At 38.8% G+C, this 13,907-nt stretch overlaps 1 protein-coding gene across 1 annotated transcript in view; it reads left to right on the top strand.

The window, feature by feature from the left end:
* The window catches only part of LDAH (lipid droplet associated hydrolase), a 165,508-nt gene that overhangs the window by 56,995 nt on the left and 94,606 nt on the right, over positions 1 to 13,907 (top strand). The gene's annotated exons all lie outside the window — the stretch shown is intronic.

The following is a 13,907-nucleotide window of genomic DNA, read 5'->3' as shown; positions in this document are numbered from 1 at the left end:
GGGTTCTATTTAAATCTGGTCATCTTAAAATGAAAGCTCTAAACTTTGTTTTAGTATATGTTAAAATTGATGGAGAAGTACTAAATTCATTGCAGTCTGCCAATGAACTGTAAGAGTTCTGCCATTAGCAAAAGTAGAGCTTGAGCCCGCTCAAGCACAGATACTGCAACTCTTTCACTGCCTTAAGAGTTTGCAGGCTTCTAATGCTTCCTGTGGTTTATTTGAATACCTTGGATACTATTGTTATTTCACCAAGAATTAGTGGTGTGAATAATGCTTCCTGATTGTCCACATCTTTGCCTCACTGTTTCTGTTAGAGTGTGTTCTTTTGCAGTTAATGGGCAGGTGTGCGGGTTGATTCTTGCTTAGTGGTGAAAGAGAGCACAGATTCCATTTCTCAGTTTTTTGCAAGGTTTTGGAAGCCCCATGGAATATTTTATGTTAGTTTCTTTGGGCACAATGATTTTATGCCTTTGCCTTCTGGAGTTGAATAATGGTGTAACTTTTAACCCAGTGACAGTGAAGTTTATATTCTTTCCCTAACTGAAAAGAAGGAAAAAACCTCCTATGATTACATCTTGCTACTCTTTCATGGGAACAACTTTTTAAGCTGGATCCTGCATAGTGTAACTCTTTTAGTAAAAAGCTATCTGCGTGGATCCAAATTGTCAAACAGTTTTCCAGAGGCACAAGCCTGATCTGATGCTTTTCAATTGCTGCTTTCTTCCAGTGAAAGCATTTCTGGAAGGCTTAAGTTAAGTGTTTCTTTTTCCCCCTGAGTTCTAGAGCTTTTGCCAGTCTTCAGGTTATGATGCGCTTGTGTTTGGGTTGGTAGTAGAGCCTGTAACTAGGCTAAATCTGTAAAGGTGACTTATATTGGTAGGAAGATTTGTAGGGGAAGAGCATCCAAGTCTTCAGTGTCAAACATTAGCATCCAAGGCAAGGTACCTCAGCAAGGCATTAAGTTATTCTGCTCAAAATATACCGAGTCAAACAGACTTATGGACTACATATTCATCACAGGAAACTTCATGCAAGTAAATGTAGTGGCAGGGCTACACTGAGCTTATTTGCTGCAGAACAGTTCTGTGAAGACTGCTTAATAACATCTTACACTAACTAGATAGATATCCAGAAATAGACATCAGTGATCTATTCAGAGTGCTTCTGTCATGGTCTGCAAGCTTTTGCAAGCAGCTGATTTATGGTTTTACTCTTATTTCAGAATTATGGTGGTAACAAACTGGAAGTTCTCTCACTGAGAAAACATTTAAAAAACACAGCAACCACAATAATGCTGTCTTCCTTTTAGGTACCTGAATTCAGTAGTGAATCCAGTTACCCAAGCTCATTGCTGTGGCTGGCAGGGAGCTGACTAGGACCTGGCATAACATAATGCAGTTTTGCTTCTCATAAATCAAATGATTTTTTTTCCTACTGGTATATGCCTCATTTTTAGCCTTCAAGGGAAATTCTGTCTGCCAACACAAAAAACACAGCCGTAGGAGAGATCTGGACGTTTGGGTCATCTGGCAACATGTTCGTGTACCTAAACAGTTAGGATTAGATAGCATTCCCCTCGTGCTTGGGTAACTTCCCGAGTATGAAATGTGGAGCCCTTCTGGAGTCCAGCGATTTTCACACTTGAAAGGCATGTATCCCTAGTTGAGATTTTTTTTTAGTGGAATGAAATGAAGAGGGGCAAAAGAATAGCTTGGTACAGGTCAAGGAAAGAAATATCCACACAAGGGCAACTCTCACTTCAAAAGGAGAGTATGCACAGCCAAGTGTTCGGTGATCTGAACCGAACATGGTCAGTCCTGCTGCATGTGGTAAATTGTTCTGCGTATTAAACTGCTCTGGTACATACTTCTCCAGTCTTAATGGAATTCATGCATATGATTTTTGTTTATATGTAATCAGACAAAGCAGGGTTGGGTATAGCAGAGAAAGATGATAAAATTCTCAGCTGCTGGAATCAAATTGTTGCAAGAGATTTGAGAATAAATCTTGTATACTTATTTTCTTTTTCTGTTTTAGTCAAATTTCTTCAGAAGGGGGAGGATTTCACTCTGGTCTGACATTTTTTAAAAAAGGGGGGAGAGGGAGGAAGCATTTTTCTACTCTGAAATCAATGGTAAAATTGCCACTGCCTTTAACTGAGACAGGATTCTGCCTCCTGAGGACTGATAGCTCACTGTGCTTGAAGCAGTTCTCCTCTGCACATTCTGTATTCCATCTCACTTAACTACAAACTGATGGTTTTTATTAATGGCAGTTGGTATAAACTTACAATTTTAATGAAGTTTTACTGTATTAGTTGAAATGTTTAACGTGCACTTTTTCGTTTCCGTAATGTTTTTTTCCTTGTGTAAGCAAAACCTCTGTATAGGAGTAATAGTGTGTTTACTGTGTTAAAAGGCTCAATTTTCTCTTGGTCCAGAATATATGTGTATACCTGTTTCTCTTTCTTAATATGAATTCTTTTCTCTTGAAATCAATGAGATTTAAATTCAATGAGAAATTAAATGTGTACAGTTGAAGGATCAGGTCCATGGTTTTCTGGAAATGTAGGCGTTATGGAAAGGACAGGAATTACTTTTTTCCTCTTCTGTCATAAAGGGCTATTTTCCCTTTTGCAGTGTTTGTTTAGTGTAAAATTAGCAGTGAAGTATGAAATATACTACAGCAATATTTAATGTTGCTTGGGTTCATTGAAAACCAGGATCCACAAAGTGTAATGGAATATTTTTTTTACTGTTTTAAGAGTATCTGTCTATTTGTGTCTGTGTATTTATGAAACATTTAACTTTGTAAATAGATATAGTCCAAATTTTAAAACCACTGTGCTGTTTAGCTCATGAAATGTTGCTGTTCATCAAGTTTTCCTTGCATTTCATTGCAGGAGTGCATTGCAATACCTTCATTCCAGGCTTCGTAATTTTTGTTGCAATTGCTGTAGACTAGGCACTTCTGTTATTTGCCATCTTGTACTCGGAAAGCTTAGTTCATGATTGACAATGCATAAAGTAAATAGCATTTTTGGTGATAAAGCATGCTACACAAGTTTCGTTCATTAATATACAGAAATAATTTCAGAATTCAGTTCTTTGGCATGCATGCAGAGTGCTCCCTATGCTTGCCAAGTTTCTTAATCTGCCTGCTTGCAGTTGGATTGCTGCTGGGTTATTGGATCATCTTATTGTTTTACTGACTCCTGCAGTGACTTGGTGATGTTTAAGGCCTATGAGGACTTAACCAGACACTTTTTTCAAAGTATAAAGATTTAATCTCCTGAGCTCATCCTCAGAGTCAAGAGTTGCTTATGATTTGCTGCACAGCAGAAAGTGAGAGTTTGGATTCTGATTTTCTCTTAGGAGTAGTTACATGTACTTACATCAACAAGACCGTTGTCACTTGTAGATTACCTAACTGTTTTTCAGCAGTGAAAATAATGCAAATAATTTGCCTGGATTATGACAAGTCTTTTAATATGTTCTCCCTTGAAGTGAGACTTCTTGTTAGATTTAAAGTCTTTGAAGTTCTGTTTTTGACTAATGTAGGGACTCTGAAAAGCTTTCAATACATTATCTGGCTTTGTCTTCACCTGCTGTTTGGATATTTAACAACCATCACTCTCAACATTTGCGTAAGAAAAGTTATATTAAGAATCACTATATAGTAATACTTTACACTAAAACTAATTGCATAGCCCTGAAGCTTAGTTCCTTTGTCTTTTGGCTTTTTGGCTCCCACTAAAACAGCTTTTTTTAAGTTGTTAATCATTCACTCTGCTCAGCAGTCACTGAAATCAATAGTTCTGCAGAGGTCTGCTGTCACCACTGAGAGCAAGGGGTTTGCTTAATAATAAAAGAATCTATTTCCTCATTCTGCAAACTGTGTACAGCATGTTTACTCCTATTCGGCTTGGTTTTAGAATGTGCTTTGATTTGTACAAAATTTATATGATTAAATGTGCTTGTTGGTATGTAACCTGTATGTTATAACCATTCATCTGCAAGAACTGCTTTAGATCTAGTAAGGACTCATAGTATCGGCAGATCAGGTTGCAGTATGTAGCTTCTGACAACCTTGACCAGAATGTCATCCAGAATCCTGTATGTGAATCTGATTACTTAATGTGTGGTTAAATCAATTAAAAGAAGGTAGATCAGAACTGTTTATGTGAAGCAAAATCTGATTTTGGAGTAGAGACCACTGAGTTACTCAAGGAAGGTACTTCTGTCCTCTCAGACACTACTTTTTAAGCAGCCAGTGTCTTCTCCCCCAAGGCATGGTAGTGTTCATTGTCTGCCTTTGAAATACAACTGGAGGAAAGGGGAATGCTGCTGGAAATGGACGGCCAGTTTAAGAGAAAAGATGACTTTTTACTTCCTGGGCAAGGGGACTTCTGGGTTCTGGGTTGTGTTCTGCTCCAGACACTTTGTGCTCACAGTCACTGGATGAGCTCCAGCAACAATTCTATGAACAAAGTGGAGAACCTATTCTATCTGAATGCATTAGGCAGTAAAAGCTGTTTATTTCCTCTTTCTGGTTTTGTGGTTTGGGCTTTTTTTTGACTGAATAGTGCCAGAACATCAGCAGTAGGAAAAAATGTCTGTGCTGCCTCACCACATCTTTTACCTCTGTAGTTTTGTCGCTGTCAGCCTGGTTATGAGAGCTCTCCTGTGGTTTGCTTTGTTTTGGTCTTTTTGGGTTTTGGGGGTGGGGTTTTTTTGTTTCTGTGGGTTTTGTTTGGGTTTTTTTTCAGAGTCAGGCTGGGTCCATGTCACCTAGTTCACAAAGGGACTCTTAAGGCCCAATTTTATCCAGCCTAATATTAAACACCTTAATTAAGATGCTCTACTAAGAAGCATAAATTCCTACATACTTTGTATAATCAGCAGCTAGGGATGGGCACTGCCATGAGCATTTTGGCTTACTGAGAGGTCAGGTTGCCCTGAGATGTTGTGAAGTCTCCAGCTGTAGACCTAATCTAAACTTGACTAGGTGAACACTTGGGCAACCTGCTGTAGCTGACCGTACATGAGCAGCGGGGGGGCTAGGAGATCTCAGGTGATTCTTCTGACTTCAGTCATCCTGCAAATGTGACCAAGGGACTGGCCATCCAGGCTCCCTGTCCAGGTGTGGATTCTGATCTGGGTTGATTTGGGGGCTTCAAAAGGTAGTAAAGATAAGTGTATGATAATCTTAGATAAATAGTTGATTAGAAGTAGCCACTCTTTCGAGAGCTGTCATTTAAGGTACCTTCTCCGTGCCTTCACAGCCATACTCTGCAGTAAGTGCCTTAACACTGATATGGGGTTTGTTGAGTGTTAGGAACAAAATAGAATTAAAAATTGGTAAGGAATGAAGCATGGTACTTAAACATAGTATGGAAGGGGCATGCCAGAAGAGGGAGCTGTTTCAAAGAATAGAAAAAAAAATAGTGTTTTTTTGAAAAGCTTATTGCTGTAATAGGCAGCTATACCATATACTAGCAGGCTTCAGGCTCTCATCTGAATGTGTAGGGAAGCACTGACTTTCTCTACTGTATGTGTTTCCCAAAAATGTAGTGATTTTGTAAGACTATTCATGTGACAGTGATTATTCGGTTATGTTGGTTTTTGAGGATCATAAAAATGCCTTTTACTCGCGTTAGGAGGAGTGAAATAAAGGAAGTCCCACTAGAGCAGAGAATATAAGGACTGGAGGGCTGGAGCTTCTGTTCCCGACCTTTCCGTTGGGTTGCTTTGCAGTAGATGGCCAGTCTTCCTCACAAATTGTGTACCAAACAACAAAATAAATCTTTGTTCACATTTGCAAAATTTATATAATGTCACCAAAGTGTCTAAGCTAGTATTCCGTTACAATCAGCTAACACTGAGTAAACAAGTTAACAATAAAAGCACAGCTGCATAAGGTGAGATGACCAAAACTTCCTCTCCTAGAATGTTTAAATCATTGACCAACTCCATGGGCAGCTCCGCTCTTACTGATGGTGTGAAATTCTTGCACCAGGACCTATATCATCTTCTGATGTACAGCAGTAAATGTCCAAAGGACATGAAGGAAAATAACTAACCACATTTAAGTACTTCAAGTCTTTTAATAAAGGGATCATTCACTTAACTTTGGATTTTAGTGGTTTGAATTAAGTAATGCTTTTAGATGCTATGAGACTTTTAGGTGAAAGTTTTAGAGTGTGATTTCACTGGTGCTAATGTTGAAATAAGCTACATAGGACTCCTGTTTACACATTAACTTGCTCTTTATTTTGCTTAATCCTGTGTCACATAGTTTTGATGACCTAAAGCTGAGGCTGAAAAGCAGTTTCCTGTGTGAATGTATATTTTCCATCATATTAGAACTATGCTTTAAGTATTTATCTTCAGTTACCTCTACTAGTGTAAGAGGTTGCATGGGTTCTATTACTTTTGCTTATTTTGACCATACCTTCGCAAGTAGAGCAGTGCTGCTGTTGTCCATCCTCAGCTGAAGCAACAGAGCAGAGAAGGGAAAATTTGGTGCTCGAAAATCAAGGTGATGTTATTTAACACGCCTGGTCCAGGGAATGAGCTTAAGAATCTTAGTCGGCTGGAGCCTTGGCTCCCTTGACAAGGCATGTGGAGGATTGTGCAGCTCAGAATGGCATCTAATCAAGCTGGCGCACTTGATTCACATGTGGCTAATCAACAGGAACGAAAAAAATCTCAAATTTTGCATGTAAAATTCTGTCCTGAGGTCAATATTTATGTCCAAACAGCTGAGCAGGATCCCTTCTCTATGCACACAGATACTCTATTTATTTATTGAAGAAAGGATCGTCTTTTACACATTAACTTAGCAGCAGCATTCGTCTGTTCTGTGGTATTTGCAGTGCTTGAAATTAAACTTAGTCCTGAAGATAGTATGCTTGAGCAGAGTATTCACTGTAGAACATCATGCCTGACTGCGAGTTAGCCAGGAGAGAATGGCAGTGAATCTACAGCCCGTTCATGGAGAGAGGAAGATAAATGCTATGCTGTTTATCATGGCACAACTACAGCATAGGACTTGAAGCAACCACTTGATGCTGTGAACGTATTACTTGCCTGGCAGGTGTCCCACCTGTCTATTATGACCTTATGTGATCAACATCATGTAATTGGAGTCTTCCTGGAAAGTCTCTACCATTCCCTGCTTTTATTAGCAAGTGAGACTTAAGTAATTGAACCTTTCTTTGGATTTGGGCGGCCTGTGAGGAGACTGGGTGGCAGGACTGGGCTATTCATAGAGCTCTTGCCTTCAGGTAGCTTTTATACCATACTTGATGGTTCTAAAGCAGACATTGCTGAGTCTAAAGTAGGGTGGAAGTTAGAAACTACTTGTAGAGTATATATTAAGACCCACCAGGCACTGGAAATCTAAGAGCTTAGTGCTTGGAGCACTTAGAAAACTTCCTAAGGCCATTATTGCACAACCCAAAATGTTTGTCAACAATACTGGCATAAGGTATCCCTGTTCCCACCACACTGTGCCACTCCACCCCTCAGTTTATGCCAGAACAATAGTTTGAGAGATCATGCTGTGAATTAAATAAATACATACATTTATTTTTGGGGGTCTTTTTAAAGCTGGAACAGTTCCCTGTTTGGGTTCACAGCATGGCCCCACAGAGTTGTGCCAGTGTAATTCAGGGGCTGGTGAGCCATGGTAGGGAGGGTGGGAATGACAATCAAGGGAGAAGGTGGGAGTTCCTTCGTCTGGACTTGCTGCAGAACTTTCTGTTGTTAAAATATGGTGTCAGTCCACGATACATATATGTGGGTTCACACGCTCAGTCTTGAGACTTTGCTGGAAGGAGTTGGTACCCCACCAGTCATACCAGGTGGTAGTGATTCACTGAGAATGCCTCTCCCTCGTGGCTTCTGCTTTTGTTTACACTGCAGCTCCAGATGAAGCTGCCAACTCTTTGCATTTGACCACGAGTTCTCAGATTTTGATATGGAGAATTTGTATTTTACATTGCTTTGAATTTTTTTTTTCCTGAATAAAAAAATTGACAGTGGGAAGGGAGCTTTCTTACTCTCCAGTAACTGGTATACGTGATGCAAAAGCAATCAATGACAACAGACTACACTGCAGAGTTAAAAGTCTGTGTAACATAGCAATCCAGGTAGAAGGGCCTACCTAGAGCAACATAATATGTTTTCCTCTATCCCCATGACTACAGGTCTTCTTATCAGCAGATTAGGTAGTAAGAGCACAGCTTTCTGTTTCAGTGTGACATAAATGCAGCAGAACACTTTTGATTGACATACTTGCATGGGATGTGTATTATGGTATTATAGACCATATTTTGCAAATTTGTGCTTGAACAAGAGCAAAAGAGCACACAAAAAAAAACCCCCACCCCATCTTCCTGATACTTCTAAAGCCACCACTCCCAATTTTTCTAGCCATTTCTTTACCTCTAGCATGAATATTTATGGCTTAATTATGAGATCAGTCTTATTTTCAGCTGACCACATATTTCTCAGATGGAAATGCATTTAAGGTACTGTTAGCTGGTGGAGTTCTTTGTGGTTAGTAGTGCTTTAATTTTCACAGATAGATTATTTGGTCTGTTTATTTCTCATTTGTAAAATGGGAATAAGGAAATCTCTCTCGGTCAAGTGCTTGAGGACTTCTCAATGGGATGTGCTGTCTCGACTCACACCAAGATTCTTTGAGGGCTCTTCCCTTTATTTCACTGAGCTAAATAGTTTGACTTCCTGAGAACGTTATTCTTGGGGGGATAACCCTAATTTTCTGTACTTATTTGTTTTCTGCTTTTAACCCCCATAAAACTTTGACTACATGGGTCAATTTTCCCCAAATTTTTCTGAGAGATAGGGGGCTCAAAATGATACCAAAGAAGTAACAGTTTGGCTAGAAAACATACATGCTCCCTGAAGGAAAGGTGTGTGTTCTATCCCGTATTATATACTAGAAAATTTAATTCTTAGGACACTGCTCTCCATTATTTTGGCTGCTTATGGACTACTTGTTTGTGACTAATATTTCAAACTATGCTGACAGTTGTGCTTTGTTTACTGGGTTAGCCCACCAACTTCCATTGTCTTTAGAAAAGAAAAAAAATAATCTTTCATTAAAAATAAAAACTTCCTCATGCAAAGAGGAGCCTCTATGTCAGATGTAGGCTTGAAATATGCCACTTCTGTTGAATTTCCCAGTGCTCCAGAAGTACCTCTGATGGGGGCTTGGCACATTTGAGCTTGTTAAGTTTGAGGAGGCAGAGTAATGACAGGATGGTTGAGCATCCAACTGTGCTTGACAGTATTTCCCTCCACTAAATCTGGGTGGCAGATGTGACTTACAGAAGTGACTTACTGAAATTTCTCAATCCACAGTCTTCTTTCGGTGTCCTCTCCCTGCTAATGAGGCGTTGTTTTCAGCATGGATCCTTCCTGCCTGGCTGCGTGCAGAGTAATCAGGGGAGGAAGTGATTCCTCTCCTGCAGCATGCAGAGGCTTGAGTTGGCCAGAGTTATGGAAAAGTTGTGTTCTAGGGTATTTTGCTTTATTTGACCATTTAAAAATGGATCTGCTTCTCTTCATGTGATGTCTGAGGCAGGAGGGAAGAAGAAATTACTTACCGAAGAACCTACCTGTGAAGGAAATCCAGTGTTTCCATGTGCATCATGTACAAATAATGTAATTAAAATGCTTAAAGCTACAGCACCAGTGTATAATGTACTTCTTCCTTTCCGGCAGCTGCTGCCAGAAGTACTTGAGCTGATACAGATTTGCCTTGATACTAAATATTTTGACCTAGTTATCTCTGAAAATAATAATAAAAAAAAATATCCTCTTTCAGATTCTTGTTAACAGGTGGCCTCATTTCTGTCTGATAGTAACTCCTATGGATCATTGAAGCTATATTAGAAATAAACTTGACCCATTATGTTCAGTATCTAGATTATGGAAAATGGTAGAGCCAAAAATTCAGTAAGTCATAGCTCTTGCTTTTGTTTTCCTGTTAAGGGCATGATGGAAGATTCTGATCATTGTCCTGATTTCCATTTATTGAAAACAAATCTTGATTTTTCTTGATGGATTGAAAAACCCCTATAAGAGTAAATAAATATGTAGTAATACATACTTTCATACTGCCTTCCACCTTTAAGTTTCAGATCTTTTGTATCTGTTATTGCAGCCTTCTCTTAAGAGGCAGAAGCTCTTCAAAATAGTTCTTAAATGGCTAAAGAACTGTGCTTGTGAAGAGGCTTATGTTTGTGAATGAGGAAAGTGTTTGCCTGAATGAAGTGTTTTGGTTGAAGTCTTCACGGAGCATCTACTTAGGAGCAGTACTAATATCCCAACTACAAGACCCTTTTCTTCAATGGGGAATACAGTGGTGTCAATGCAAAGAATTTTTTCCTAAGGCTGTGATTGATAAATCCTGGTTTATCCATGTGCAGAACAGTTTCTTCTTTTGTCTTGCATTTCTGAAGACTGGTAACAAGTGCAAATACAAATTTTGTTTGCAAAATCACTTTAGACTGTTTGTTTCAAATATTACATTCCCTTGACAGTCTTGATACACAAAAATTGCAGAAATGCATTTTCAGTCTTTTTTCAGAAATTCTTCATGTTCTCCACTGCTGTGTTTCCCATCTGTAATTTTATTCTAAAAACTACCTTAAAAAACAAAAACAAACCCCAAAACCAAATAACCCCAAAGCCCCCAAACCCATGCTTTTCTTTTTTCGTAACTCTGACCAGTGGTACAGCACAGGGTAATCTCTGATACAGATTTGAAAATGTACCGTCTGGTGCCTTTTGAATGTCTTGTTTGCTTCCTCCTTGTATATTATTCAAAAGTGATTGAATCTGCAGAGCCATTTATCTGCACAAAGCAAATAATTTGTGGTTATCTTGGTTTTGAATTGTTTATTTTTCTTGTCTGTCTTTTTCCTGCTGATGTTGTCTCATCAGTGTTGTGGAGTTGTTCGGATGTTTCATAGTTGTTCTTGTGAACCCATTTGACATTAAGTCTCATATTCCTCTTTGCACACTTCCTTTGTTCTCCCCCTTTCTTGCAGAAGGAGGTTTTAGCTCAAAGCTCACTGCAGCTTCTCTACCAGTAGCATCAGTTGTAGGATGGATTGGATCAGATAGACCAACCACATCTGGGGTGTTAATAGTAGCTAAATCTCTCTTCATCTGCCTAATCAGATGCATAAGAGGCTGTGTATGTTTAGGAGACCTAATTACATGTGTTAATTTTTTATTTGCTCTGGAGAAAATGGAACAAAAAAATATTTATTTAATAAGCACTAGAAAATCCTGGTTTCTACCTTTAATAAATGTCAAAAATTCACTATTCAATTATGAACTCAATTTTTCAGTTTCATATATCAATCTGTACTCCCTTCCAAGAACCATTAGTTTACAGACATACTAAAAAAATAAAATAAAATCAAGGCTTTTTTTGTATTTATGTACCTATTTTACCTAATTCAGACGTTAGAGGTAACTTTTGAAACACATTTGTGGACTTTATAACCCTTGCGGTATGACTTAATCACAAAGTCCAGTAGGTTTGCAGTGGACAAAATCAGGATATTGGACTTTGTACCTTATCTGCCTGGATAGATGTGTTTTCATGTGAGAAAACAGGCATGTACTGTCACAATTTCTAGTGGGGAATTTTTATTCGCAGGCTTCAGGCACAATTGTCACTTGGGCAAAACCAGCTGTGTTAGGTTAATTCAGGTTTGTCAGACTGTCCATGGGTTTTCTTTAGAGGTAAATGAACCCACATTTGCCCTAAAGGTGGAATGGTGTTCGAGAACAGCAGACAACCTTATTTGCTCTGCAAAATGCATATAAAGAATGTGTATTAAAAATCCTATACGTAAGTTTTATAGCTGTATCAAACTAAAACCTATCTGTGTATATACATGTGTAGGGGAAAAAATGTGAAATGTTCTTGAGAAACCTCTCTAATAAGCTATGTTACAGGCACCTGGCTGAATCCTTCTGAGATTCCCTATTTTCACAACCCAAGCAAATATATTAAGGTGTTTTCCAGCCAAATTCATGATTCCAGAGTTAGAGAGGATCAAACAGAGTTTTCACATATGTTTCTCTATAAGGACCTTGTAATTGTTTGCTGTTTGGCTGATGCTGTTCCCCTAGTGCACGGGCTATAAACGGAATATAGGATGAAGAATGCTAGTGCCCTCGACATGCAAACAGGTGAAAGCTTAGTTGATGTGAATTTATGATGATCATTCAAATGTTATTTGACATGTTTTATTTGAAATCCCTTGACCCTGCGTGTCAGAGAAACCTGTGTGTTGCCTTTTAAGGCCTGATCATCAGCCATGGTGTCAGTTTCTGCAGCTTTCTCCCAAGTGTGAGAACATCATTGTGTTTTTTACATGCTCCATTTAAATCCTTCTGACATCTGCGTGGGCTGCTTTCCATTCATTAACATAGGGGAGTTGCATCTTCTTCCATGGTGGCTGGTCAGACGCCAAAGGCAGATTAAGTTTCCTTGAGTGAGGAACTTGTCATTTAGGCTGTTCAAGCTGGAGCTGGGAGCTTTGGCAGCTCTGTGAAGAGGCAGTGAGAATCGTTGCCACAAAAATGATTTTTGTGTTGTCCTGCTGTGCGTCCCTGGATTTCAAATTTGATTTATGGCTGCTTGCTTTTTAAAAAAGAAAAAAAAAAAGTCTGCATTTGGTTTTGCTGCAGGAGATTATCATGTAAATACTGCAGCATACATGCTTAATTCTGAAACTGTGGATTATTTCTAAAATTAAACTCATGGTAATTGCTGGCATATTTTCCAGTTCCTCAAAGTTCTCTGTAAACCCACTGTTGGCTGTGTATTTCTCTTCTTCTATTCGTGTAGCTGCCTTTATTCTTTATGGTCCTACTGAGATCCCAGAGCAGACAGAAAGCAACTGCTGGAGAAGTACATGAAGCATCGCAGCTGAATGCCAGCTACTGCTTCTGCAGATGGTCAGAATTCTGGAGACACAACTGAAAACACTGGGGAACATCTCACAGGACAGTGCACAGAACGCAAAAGCTTGTTTCAAAACAAGGTGCAAGAATCCTCGTCGCTGTTTGGGATGATTTAGCTATGCATATATTTCTTCTCCTTCACCCCCCACCACTCTTGGCATTTACTGTAGACTGTGTAAATACATACTTTTCAATTTAGATGTCCTTTCCAGAACTGCTAAGAATTATTTTCATTTTATGCTTTAGTCTCCATTTCATTTGAGTAAGCTGTATATATTTTTGACCTACCCCTTTCTGGACAGAAGGCTTTTCTTACATGTTTTGGTGTATACCTTTGTTTCTAACCTGAAACATGTTACTGTTGTGGTTTACGTTGTACATTCCTCAGTAAGTCTGGGAGTTATGTTTGCATGGGGTTGTCTAATGCTAGTGTTCTCTTAATTATAGTTTACATTTTACGTTAATATTTTCTGTTGCAGAAGAATTCAGAATGCTTGACAATTTGTAAGCCACCAAAGCTGATACTGCTTGTGAGGAGAAGCTGTGGCCTGTGACTTTTAAAATGAGCATTATATTTTTCTTGTTTTACATTGAGAATTAAGCTGATTGCATTGCCCTGATGGCATAGTGTATTAAATTTAAATTTCCTGAGTCTGAATAACTTCTTTTTTGGAAATGCAGCATCTCAAATACTGTTCAGTATTTCATTTTAGGACAGGCCAAGTTTGACTCTATGACACATTGTATAGGAAATCACATGAAATTAGGATAAAAGTTATTCTTTAGCGGTGATATCCTCGGGCAGATATATAGTTTGTCCAAATTGTTCTCTCTCTGCTGCTACCTGTCCTCATAAGAAGTAGTTGGTATTTAAAATCTTGG

The sequence above is a fragment of the Leptosomus discolor genome, chromosome 2 (genome assembly GCF_034619465.1).
Source record: "Leptosomus discolor isolate bLepDis1 chromosome 2, bLepDis1.hap2, whole genome shotgun sequence".
Lineage (NCBI taxonomy): Eukaryota > Metazoa > Chordata > Aves > Leptosomiformes > Leptosomidae > Leptosomus > Leptosomus discolor.
This window is presented reverse-complemented; position numbering and strand designations above follow the sequence as displayed.